We start from the raw sequence: 11298 nt of genomic DNA on the forward strand, positions 1-11298 counted from the left end.
AATAGTATTTCTGCTGTATAGTATAAGATATCAAGGAAAGAAATTGTTAAAACTTAGTTAAGTAATAGATGAAATTCAGGAATATGTCATGAAATGAAACCTTTATCTCTTTGATTTTTTAAAAAAGGAAAAGATTCAATTCAGCCACACTCATACATACCTATTTCTTTTCTGAACATAAATTATAAGCTTTTCATGACAATAGAAGAAAAAAATTTTTAAACCAAAATGATACATCCTGTCTAGATTTGTTTCCAAAAGCTACCAAAGAGACCTATTCTGAATGCTATTGATAAGTTATATTTAAAAATAAAAAGTGGTCATGATTTTTCTTGATATATAAAAAGCTTTTGACAATTTTGAGTGGCCTATCATACTTGATAAATTGTGGCTCTAAACTTGGTTTAGTTTCTTACAGAATACTTCTGTGGCTAAGCAAGACAATTGTTAAGGAAGTTTTGTTCCATTTTACCATCTTTTTGTCACAATTGTGAAGTGAGTCATTGCTGTTTTTAAATGAATCATGCAGTCATTAAGTGAATCTGACTTCTTTCTATTGACTTAGATTGTCAGAAGCTGGCTAAGAAGGGTACAAATGATGATTGCATGACCCCAGGACACTGCCACCGTCATAAATACATGCCAGTTGCCAAGAAGCTGAATTTTGATCACATGACCATGGGGATGCTGCAACAGTCATAAGTATGAAAAACTGTCATAAGTCACTTTTTTCCTCCAGTGCTGTTGTAACTTCAAACAGTCACTAAATGAACAGTTGTAAGTTGTAGCAACCTGTAGTAACATCTTATTTACCAGTGGTGGGATTCAAATTTTTTTACTACCAGTTTTTTGGGCATGGCTTGGTGGGCATGGCAGGGGAAGGATACTGTAAAATCTCCATTCCCTCCCCACTCCAGGGGAAGGGTACTGCAAAATCCCCATTTCCTCCTGATCACCTGGGACTCGGGAGGCAGAGGACAGATGGTGGCGGGGCCATTCAGAGTGGGTATTTACTGGTTCTCCGAATTACTCAAAATTTCTGCTACTGGTTTTCCAGAACTGGTCAGAACCAGTGGTGGGTTGCCCCTGGTTCACACCGGTTCTATAGAACCGGTAGTAAAACTGGCAGGAGGCTCCTCCCACTGACCCGAACATCATCAAATGCGATCTGCACATGTGCAGAAGAGCGTGCGCATGCACGAGTGGAGCGATCGCGTGCGCACGGGCACGATTTGAACTGGTAGTAAAGGTAAGTAGAAGTAGAACCCACCCTGGTCAGAACCTCTGTTATTTACTCTCATGAAACGCTAAAGCTGCAAAGTGATTCAGATTTCTAATACTATGGTTGGTTGTTTTTTATAAGGCGGCCTGATACTTTCCATAAAACAAAAAGAACTTAGTTTAATTACAATGTCAAAATGCATTTACTGCTTACAACTTTAGCCTATAACCCTTACTCCCTCAGCTCACTCCTGCTTGTAGTTTTTGTGTAGTTTGGTTTAATTTGGTATTGGGAGATGTGTCTTTCTTTTCCTATAAGGCAGGGCTGTCAAATTCACGGCCCGTGGCTGGATGCATCACACATGGGCCATACCCACACCCAGTTTAGCGAAGGGAAAAAAGTGGTGATACATCACATGATGACACGAGATTGACACAAGATTGACACCTCTGCTATAAGGTATTGGATGCTCCTTCTCCTTTTGTGTGATTAGGATCCCACTTCATTTCACTAGAAGTCTTTCACACAACTCATTTCTGTCTGATTTCCAAACCAGCTCATTGCGGAACAATTTCCCTCCAAGAAAAGAGCATGAAATGTCTATGCTGCACTGTGAGTTCTTAATGGACTTGTGAAAGGATGACTTTCCAGTGCACTGCCAAGCATTAACCCTCAGCAGGCAGTTTTACAAACAGAGGCTACACATGGTACATGGCCAGTAGAATGAACAAATATGAACAAACACACATCATTTAGTGAATTTCCTAGTAGAAGGAAGTTACATTCTAAAGCCTAGAGGTATATTGTGACTGATTAAGTATGTATGATGTCTGCCAAATCTTTGTAGATCAACAGAGGACTTAAATCTCACTTTGACTTTTAGACATATAATTATTCTCAGAATGAAGTTTCCATAATGAACAGTTCAAATCATTTATTTAAACTATTGATTTACAACCCACAGACTTTAACATTAATACTTGACTTTGTCACTTTGAGCCTTTAACACTAATCAGGCTCTGTACGTTTATATGTGAAAAACCATGAGGATCCCGCAGAATGCCAGGCTGTTCACATAATTCCTTTCCAATTCGAAATTAATTCTATCTTTACAACCAGTAGAAAGCCAATCAAGTCTTGGACAAGTGTTCAGCTAAACTCCAAAGTCTCTTCTAAAAAGAGAGCCCCTGCTTTGATTTAATCGCCTTGGTTTATTGTTCGAAAAATGTTTATCTACTGTCTCTGCTACTGTGGTTATTATACTCTCATCTGGTTACAATAAGAGTAATGTTTACTGTATAGCCACCTTGCTTTGTTTTCTCTACTAATATATGCAAATATTTTTTCTTCCCTAGGTGATGGATATTTCTCCTGATTTCACCTTTTTCTTCAAAAATTCAAAAAGTCTTTAGATTCCTGAAAGGAAAGGCTCAATGTCCAAGGCTAGGAGGACAGGAAGCAGCTTTATAACTGGTCAAGCAATTTTACTTCAATATTGTCAAACTAACACCAGCCCCTCAGTGATTTAGACTGGAGTCTTTTGCAGCTTTACCAGGGAAGAAATTTATAAGAAAATTATGCCTGCAAGCAAGGGCTGGGGCACCTTCCCTACATTTGAATAAAACAGGTGCCCATTCTTCTATTTTGGAAAATTGCAATGCCGCAAGTCTGCATTGCATAGCAAGTATTATCCTACAGTCAACTTCAGTTTTGCAATCTCCCCTCTGTGTGGTTTGTAAAGTATGAGGCCTGGTGTTGTTGCGTTGCCACCAAATTTCTTTTGTGAGCCTCCAAAGTCTACTGAATAATTGTTTTGAAGTTTGGAGCATTGCAATGCAATTCTTGGATTTGATGGTAGTGCTAGGATCAAGAAATCCATACAAATAGTATTATTTGCATCACAGGTACAGAGAGCCAGACATTTTTCTTTGTCTAGGAGGGAGGGAGGGAGGGAGGGAGGGAGGGAGGAAGGAAGGAAGGAAGGAAGGAAGGGCAGGCAGGAAGGAAGTTTTAGACACAATTTGAGTCAAAGCACTCATCCACCAGATCACACTGTATAGTACTTAAATAATGAAGCAGAAAAGTCTACAAGCATTTTGGAGTTAAAACTATAATTGTAAAATCAATAATCAGCTGATGTTTCATGACACTTCAGATCTGCAATTTGGTTCAGTTGCTTCATTCTTCTTAAGCTAATACAGTCAGTCCCATACACTGAAGTGGGGGGGAAGCTGAATTTCAGCAATAGCAATAGAAGGATAACTATAGAGATCTATGACAAAACAAAAGAGTTGGTATATAGATTAAACTTGGAGCAACTCTATAATCTTTTATAGTCTTTTTCTATAGAAACTATAACTTATATAAAAGATTTGTTATTTTCTGAATAATACCTCCTTCTGCTTTTTCCTGGCTGTATTTACCTGAAACATGATAGGCTTCATTCTGATGGGGAAAACAAAAACCACTATGTGTGCAAATATTACTTACGGTAATTCTCTCTCTAAAACAAAGATATTCTGCACCAATGATCGAGGAAAATATGAAGAAGTCAATTCTGAAATCCATCAAGCCATCTCTAATATTAGGCAGGATTTATCTCTCCTAGAAAGTCTAATGTGCCTCTAATTATTTCTCATTCTGTTAAAAATGTAAAAAGGCTGCATCCATTTATGCTAGTCAAGGGTTTGGGTTACCCAATTTTGCTTTGAAATGAAGCCTGCGTTGCAGAATTGGAATCTGATCCAAATCTTGTGGTTTGTACACACCCCTGCAATATGCCTCAAAAAATCAGATGCTGCCAGAGATAAATAGGAAGGGAGGCTGTTCCCTTTGTGGTCTAGCTATGTAAGCTTTTAAAAGTCACCTGGTAGTTAGCATTTGGAAACCGAACTAATCTAATTGGACCTTTCATCTGAGGTAGCAGAAGCATCCTGTTTTCCAGTGTGATGTAAGCATATACAAAATAAATCAAAGTGGCCTGCCTCTTAATAGAGTGCCTAAAATCTTACGCTTTCCCTGCATGTGCAATCTCCTATGCACTTTGCATACATTTCTGTGAAAATCATCAACGTTAGGTAAACATGAAACATAAAATATCCATGGCTTGCAAAACAGATCATTTTATTCTCCCATCTGCTCCAAAGCAGAAGTCCAGTGAGGAATTTTCATTCAGCCATAAGATTTAAACCACACCGCTCTAACTTTATTTTGTTTTGTTTTTTTCATACAAATCTACAAGTGTATAATTTAATAGATTCTCTCATATCCATAAATGTAGCATATTGCAAATACAAATAATAACTATGACAAAACAGGTAATTTTTTTCAATATTTACATAACCCCTAAGAAAGAATCTGTTTGAGCAGTATCCTAAATATTATCATTTCCATAGTGAATAAATACATTCAAACTTTTGCTATAGAATGAGTATTTAATTCTTCTCTGCTCTAATCTTTACAATATTGTAATTTTTTTTATGAAAAGCAGGGCTTGGTAACCTGCAGCCTATGGATTAAATGTCGGCCATTATCTGTTTTTATATGGCCTGTAAACTAAGAATGGATGAACAGATTTTCAGGCAAGAACCTCTGATAAGCTTCCGGCCAATCAGTGGCTCCTTGCTAGTGGGCTTCCACTATTCATTGGCTGCCACACTCCTTGACCTGCCGACCTGCCAGTTGTACTGGCAGAGTGGAGGGGTGAAATCTGGCCCTTAAAAAAAACGTCAGTGCCTGATATAGTACATTTCCAATATTCTTATATATCACTTCACAATAAGTTAATAGTTTTTTGTCAACATCTATCAGATTCTATTAACATCATCATCATCATCATCATCATCATCATCATTATCATCATCATCATCATCATTATTATTATTATTATTATTATTATTATTATTATTATTATTATTATTATTATTATTATTATTATTATTATTATTAACAACTTTTATTCATTAAACATGAAACTCAGTCAACTGAACATTTAAAAATGTATCACAAATATTATTGACTGGTGCTGATGGTCGATATGGGTTGCTGCCAGCATCTTATGTATTGACCAAGTATCTTAAGATATACGATGTTCTGAGTAGCACAGTTTTTTGCTGTTCTGCTGGTGTTATTGCAGGAAGCTGCAATTTCTTGATGTATTTTGTAAAATTCTTGGATGTGGTACCAAGTGCCCCTATGATAATGGGTGTTACATGTTTCATCCATAATCGTGTAGTTTTGATGGTCAGGTAGCAATATTTTGTGATTTTTTTCCCAGTTTGTTTTCTATTGGTACAACAATAGCAATAAATTGTACGCTTCGGCCCTCGACAACCATAATATCTGTGTGTTGTGTTCCAAATAATGATCCATCTGTATTTGAAAGTCCCACAAAGATCTTCATCTTCTCATTTTCAATAACTTTTTCCACTTTATGTTTCCACGACTTTTCGGATACAGGTAAGGCATATTTTTTACATAATGATCAGTGGATTTATTTAGCAATTTGATTATGTCTAGCTTTGTAATCTGCTTGTACAATTTTGCTGCACTCATATATTAAGTGTGAAACAGTTTCAACTTTGTCATTGCAAAGTCAGCAGTTTGGGTTGTCAGTGGATTTTTGCATCTTTGCTTTCTTATTCTTATTCTTATTCTTATTCTTATTCTTATTCTTATTCTTATTCTTATTATTATTATTATTATTATTATTATTATTATTATTATTCGCACACTCAACCAGATTTTCAGACTAAGTTCGGTATTTTTGTCTACCTATCGAGTCCTTACCAAGGACAGTTCTGGATGTTTGATGGTGTTACATCATCATCATCATCACTATTATTACTACTACTATTATTATTATATCATCATCATCATCATTATCTTGGGAGGTATTTCCTTTTTTATAAACCAAACAAAACTGAAATGTATTCCCGTTACGTATACATTTGTCAAAATCTAAGTGGTTTCAGAGACCATCTAAACAGCAACTTAAAGATACATACTTTAAGTTGAAAATAATCATCCAAGATTGTTTTGGAGGTATATAGTTTAGACTAGCAATATAAAATCTGTCTTGGAAGATTTTTTTATAATTCCTCAAGTTGCAGTAAAAAAGTTGGGAGAAAATCTTTGGAACAATGTATAAATTAGACTTAAATTTTATTCAGATGAATTATTAGAGATAAAAGTGCTATTTGTAACATCCTTTGAATTGATGGAAATAAAGAATTAATTGCTATTTCTGTGAGAAGAAAGTCCTAAACTTTTCTTTGTTTCACTTTGTCTTTCCTAATTGATGATGTCCATTAGTGTGAACGTTCTGCAAACTAATTCACACATGATAAAATATATATATCTTTAATAAAGTAATAGTAATATGTGCCAAACTGCTTGACATTTTTTTTGTGTGTTAATTTCAAAATCATTGGGGAATAGAAATAATAAGGACTGAGCAACCTGGCTGAGATTTCCATCCACTAGGAACACTAAGCTTGCCAGTTCTTACTACATCTTTTGACAAGAGTTTGAGCCAAAAATGAAGAAATGGGTGGGGGAAAGAGAAAGAGAGACAGAAAGAACAGGGACTTCCTTAGTTTAATAAACAATTATTATTTTGAAAATAGCAGCACATGAGTTTTTCTTTCTTTCTTTCTTTCTTTATTTATTATTTAAACTTATATACCGCCCTATCTCCCAAAGGACTCAGGGCGGTTCACAGGCATATAAAACATCAATATACAAAATTAAAATAATCTTTAAAAAACTTATTCCAATGCCCTATTATTAAAAATAGAAATATAAATATTAAAATCAATTTAAAACCCCTGTAAAATTTAAAATCTAAGCCAGTCCTGCACAGATGAATAAATGTGTCTTGAGCTCGCGACGGAAGGTTCGAAGGTCCGGAAGTTGACGGAGTCCCGGGGGGAGCTCGTCCCAGAGGGCGGGAGCCCCCACAGAGAAGGCCCTTCCCCTGGGCGCCGCCAGACGACACTGCCTAGCTGACGGCACCCTGAGGAGTCCCTCCCTGTGAGAGCGCACGGGTCGGTGAGAGGTATCTGGTCGCAGTAGGCGGTCCCGTAGATAACCCGGCCCTATGCCATGGAGCGCTTTAAAGGTGGTCACCAAAACCTTGAAGCGCACCGGAAGGCCACAGGTAGCCAGTGCAGCCTGCGCAGGATGGGTGTTATGCGGGAGCCACGAGGGCTCCATCTATCACCCGCGCAGCCGCATTCTGACTAACTGTAGCCTCCGGATGCCCTTCAAGGGAGCCCCATGTAGAGAGCGTTGCAGTAATCCAGGCGAGACGTCACGAGGCGTGAGTGACCGTGCATAGGGCCTCCCGGTCCAGAAAGGCGCAACTGGCGCACCAGGCGAACCTGGTAGAACGCTTCCTGGAGACGGCCGTCAAATGATCTTCTAGAGACAGCCGCTCATCCAGGAGGGCGCCTAAGTTGCGCACCCTCTCCATCGGGGCCAGTGACTCGCCACCGATGGTCAGCCGCGGATTTAGCTGACTGTACCGGGATGCCGCATCCACAGCCACTCTGTCTTGGAGGGATTGAGCTTGAGCCTGTTTCTCCCCATCCAGACCCGACGGCCTCCAGACACCGGGACAGCACTTGATAACCGTTGGGGTGGTCCGGTGTGAAAAGTACAGCTGGGTGTCATCCGCATACAGCTGGTACTTCACACGAAACCACTGATGATCTCACCCAGCGGCTTCATGTAGATGTTAAACAGAAGGCGAGAGAATCGACCCCGCGGCACCCCACAAGTGAGGCGCCCGGGCCGACCTCTGCCCCCCTGTCAACACCGACTGCGCCCGGTCGGAGAGATAGGAGGAGAACCACCGATAAACGGTGCCTCCCACTCCCAATCCCTCCAACCGGCGCAGCAGGATACCATGGTCGATGGTATCGAAAGCCGCTGAGAGGTCTAATAGGACCAGGGCAGAGGAACAACCCCTATCCCTGGCCCTCCAGAGATCATCCACCAACGCGACCAAAGCCGTCTCCGTGCTGTAACCGGGTCGGAAACCGGACTGGAACGGGTCTAGATAGACAGTTTCATCCAGGTGCAAGGGAAACTGATATGCCACCATATTTCTACAACCTTCGCGAGCGGGTTGGAGACCGGACGATAATTACCTAAAACAGCCGGGTCCAGGAAGGCTTCTTGAGGAGGGCCTCACCACCGCCTCTTTCAAGGCGGCCGGAAAGACACCTCCACCAAAGAAGCGCTCGTAATCGCCTGGAGCCAGCCTCGTGTCACCTCCTGCGTGGCCAGCACCAACCAGGAGGGGCACGGGTCCAGTAAACATGTGGTGGCATTCAGCCTCCCCAACAACCTGTCCATGTCCTCGGGAGCGACAGGGTCAAACTCATCCCATACAATGTCACCAAGACCACCCTCAGCCGTCTCACCCGTATCACCGCAATCTTGGTCCAAACCATCCCGAAGTTGAACGATTTTATCGTATAGATAACCGTTAAACTCCTCAGCACGTCCCTGCAACGGGTCATCCCGCTCCCCCTGGTGTAGGAGGGAGCGGGTCACCCGAAACAGGGCGGCTGGGCGGTTATCTGCCGATGCAATGAGGGAGGAGGCGTAGGTACGCCTCGCTTCCCTCATTGCCACTAGGTAAGCCCTAGTATAGGACTTCACTAGTGTCCGATCAGCTTCTGAACGGCTAGACCTCCAGGAACTCTCTAGGCGTCTTCTCCGGCGCTTCATCCCTCTCAGCTCCTCGGAGAACCAAGGAGCTGGTTGGGACCTGCGCCGGGTCAGAGGCCGCAAAGGCACGACCCGGTCTAAGGCCCCCGCCGCGGCCCGTTCCCAGGCCGCAACAAGTTCCTCAGCCGAGCCGTGAGCCAGACCCTCAGGAAATGGCCCAAGCTCCGTCCGAACCCTCCGGGTCCATCAGGCGCCTGGGACGGAACCAACGTGTCGGCTCCGTCTCCCTGCGGTGGTGAATGGCGGTCAGAAAGTCCAGACGAAGAAGAGAGTGATCTGACCATGACAAAGGTTCAATGACTATTTCCTTTAAGTCCAGATCTCTCAACCACTGACCAGAGACAAAAATCAGGTCCAGAGTGCCACCCCCAACGTGAGTAGGGCCATCAACTACTTGGGTCAGGTCCAAGGCCGTCATGGAAGCCATGAACTCCCGAGCTACCGTCGATGATGAGCCGGACGATGGCAAGTTAAAGTCCCCCACGACTAAAAGTCTGGGGGTCTCAACTGCCACCCCAGCAAGCACCTCCAGGAGCTCGGGCAGGGCAGCTGTCACGTAGCAAGGAGCCAGGTACGCGACCAGCAAGCCCATCTGACATCTATGACCCCATCTCACAAAGAGGGATTCGCACCCGGCAATCTGAGGTACAGTGGTCTCCTCGGCTCTAGACTCTCTCTAATCACAACCGCCACCCCACCACCCCTACCCTGGCCCCTCGGCTGATGAAATGCTCGAAACCCGTGGGCACATCTGAACAAGGGGCACGCCCCCTTCTGGGCCCAACCAGGTCTCCGTAACGCCCATAAGGTCCGCGGCACCCCCCTGAATAAGATCGTGAATTAGGGGGGCCTTATTGGCCACGGACCGTGCATTGCATAACATCAGCCGAAGGCCAGGGCCCTGAGGATCCTGACCATCCGGGGAACGGGAGAAGTTTGAGGGCTCGGGGCGCGCGATCGCCTGTAAGCATCGAGCGCGCACCCCCCTAACACGATATGAGCCCCCACTTCCGCCATATCTGCCCCTCCCCCTTACCGTGGAAATAGCACCACCCTCAACCAATGGAACACCGACTCCCCCCATGACCCTCGGACCCACCAACCCCCCGCCACGAGCATGCGCAGGAACTGGACTCCCCCCCGACGGGTTACCCCCAACACCCACCCCTTCCCTCCCACCCCCCAACCCAAGCCCGTCGGTTTCCCTCCCCTTAAAATCCCTTTAAAACTCCCTTAAAAATCTATTAAAACAGCCAATTAAAACCCTAAGCCTCCTATTTTTCGTGATGCCACCTCTCGGGACTCCAAAGCCCGTCCTCAAGGTGGGCCTCGATAATCTGAGGGCCAGACCCGCGAGAGGGGCATCTCGCAGGGCAAGTAGGTCAGCCGCGGTAAATGTTCGCATCACTGAGACGGTCCGGCAAGGCCCATCCTGGGCTGGTCAAGTGGGCAGCAGAAGTCATAACAGATGATAAAATGACCATGACCAGTCTGTCGTGATGGGAAATAGTTCGAGATAATCCATGTGCGGTAGATGACAAAACCGCTGACTCAGTCAGTTCACCACCCCATACAAACGACCTGGGGTGGGCTAAGGAAGAAGGGAGAGGAACGATGGTAGAGATGTTATAAAGATGGTAAATAGTGGAGGGTGTCCGCTGGACCCGGGCCTTCCTCCGGCGCTGCCACATATCCGCGCCACTAGGGCAAGGTCACAGCCACCCTGGGCCTATCGGGCCATCCGCCACTTCAAAGCACCGGGGCAGGCCGCCGCCGCCCACCGCCTCCGCCAGGCCATCGCCACCGGAAACGCCCCCATCGCCACCGCGAGCAGGCCACTAGAGCTCCCCCAGATGAGAGGGGGACACCCATCGCCAAATCCGCCAGCAGACCCAGGGCTCACCGGTGCCAACGCCCGACGGAGAGGGAAGGGCCAGGCCGCCGCCCTCGCCACCGCAGGTTCAAAGAGGCCGATGGAGCCCGGGCGGCCCTCCAGATCTTCATTGGGGCGCAGCCCCTCCGGGGCTCCTCCCATCGCCACCGGAGACGCCCAAACTCCAAACCCAACTTCCAAACTGGCCAAGTCTTCCAGGCAGGGGTCCAGGGGGCGCTGCCAACGCCCCCCTACCCCCCGCCGCCCCCGCCGCCGCCGCCAAACCGCCGAAAAAGGCTGGCGGTGGCTCGGCAGGCCGCTAGGCCGCCAGGATTACCTCTGAGGCGCCGTGGCTCCGCCGTGACTCCGGGGCTTCTCCCAACGCCCAGCCACCCTATTTACGGGTGGCTGGATCTTCCTCCATCAGGGCGGGGGCCTATGATGGTATTAAGGCCCCCCCCAG

The sequence above is a fragment of the Ahaetulla prasina genome, chromosome 1 (genome assembly GCF_028640845.1).
Source record: "Ahaetulla prasina isolate Xishuangbanna chromosome 1, ASM2864084v1, whole genome shotgun sequence".
In the NCBI taxonomy this organism is placed as follows: Eukaryota; Metazoa; Chordata; class Lepidosauria; order Squamata; family Colubridae; genus Ahaetulla; species Ahaetulla prasina.